This window comes from Brassica oleracea, chromosome C3 (genome assembly GCF_000695525.1).
Source record: "Brassica oleracea var. oleracea cultivar TO1000 chromosome C3, BOL, whole genome shotgun sequence".
Classification (NCBI taxonomy): domain Eukaryota; kingdom Viridiplantae; phylum Streptophyta; class Magnoliopsida; order Brassicales; family Brassicaceae; genus Brassica; species Brassica oleracea.
This window is the reverse complement of record NC_027750.1, coordinates 4,755,311-4,756,303: the sequence shown is the minus strand read 5'-3', so window position 1 is coordinate 4,756,303 and position 993 is coordinate 4,755,311.

Sequence of the window (993 nt, the reverse complement as noted above, 5' to 3'; positions counted from 1 at the left end):
AAATATTTTTACGATTTTAAAACACTGGTCAAAATCTAATTAGGTAAATTACCATCAGGTACGTCACATTTTCGTTGTTGTAACGAGAGATTTAAACGGTCTCTAACATACACATCATTTTTTGGATATGGAATTAAACTCGTGATGCTAACTACATAACATCATAAAGTTGAAGGATGTTGCCATGCATAATAAATATTTCGTGTAGCTAAGTATACATTTGTTTAGTTTGCATGGTTAGCATGTGATAATCAATACTTCATATAGTCAGCAATCATTTTTCCTTAAAAAAAACATGCTAAGATAATAAAAGATGATTTTGGTTAAAAAATAATTATATACATTTTTAAATAGTATTTTTTCGATTTTTAAAATTTGAAGTAAAATATAATTGCCAAATGATTATTTGATAGTATTTTATTTTAATATTGTGACATGTTTTAAAATATCTCATGATTAAATATATATACTAAGAAATAGAGAAATAATTTTTTTAAGAAAATCAAAATTATTTAATAGTAAAAATTTAATTTTTAAAATTAGTTAATACTAGTTTTTTATCCTTTTTAGAAATTCTAAAGAAAAATCTAATACTAATTTTTCTTTTCTAAAATCCTAAAGAAAAGATAATGGTAAATGATTATTTGATAGTAATTTTAATTTTTTTACATCTGTTAAAATATTTGATGATTAATAAAATAGATAAAAGATGATAAAAACATTTTTTATAAAAAAAATTAGTTTTAAAATTATTTAATAGTATTTTTCTCTATTTTTTCTTATTAAAATTATGATTTGTCAAATAATTTATATAATACTAATTTTTATTTCTAAACTAAAACATGAAAGAAAACCCGTTGCAACGCACAAACTCATATCTAGTAAAAAATAAAATTAAGTAATCATAATAATAATAATATTTTCAAATTTAGATATGAGTTATTAAAATTTTTAATTTCTTACTTTAATCAGAATAAGTTTATTTTACACATA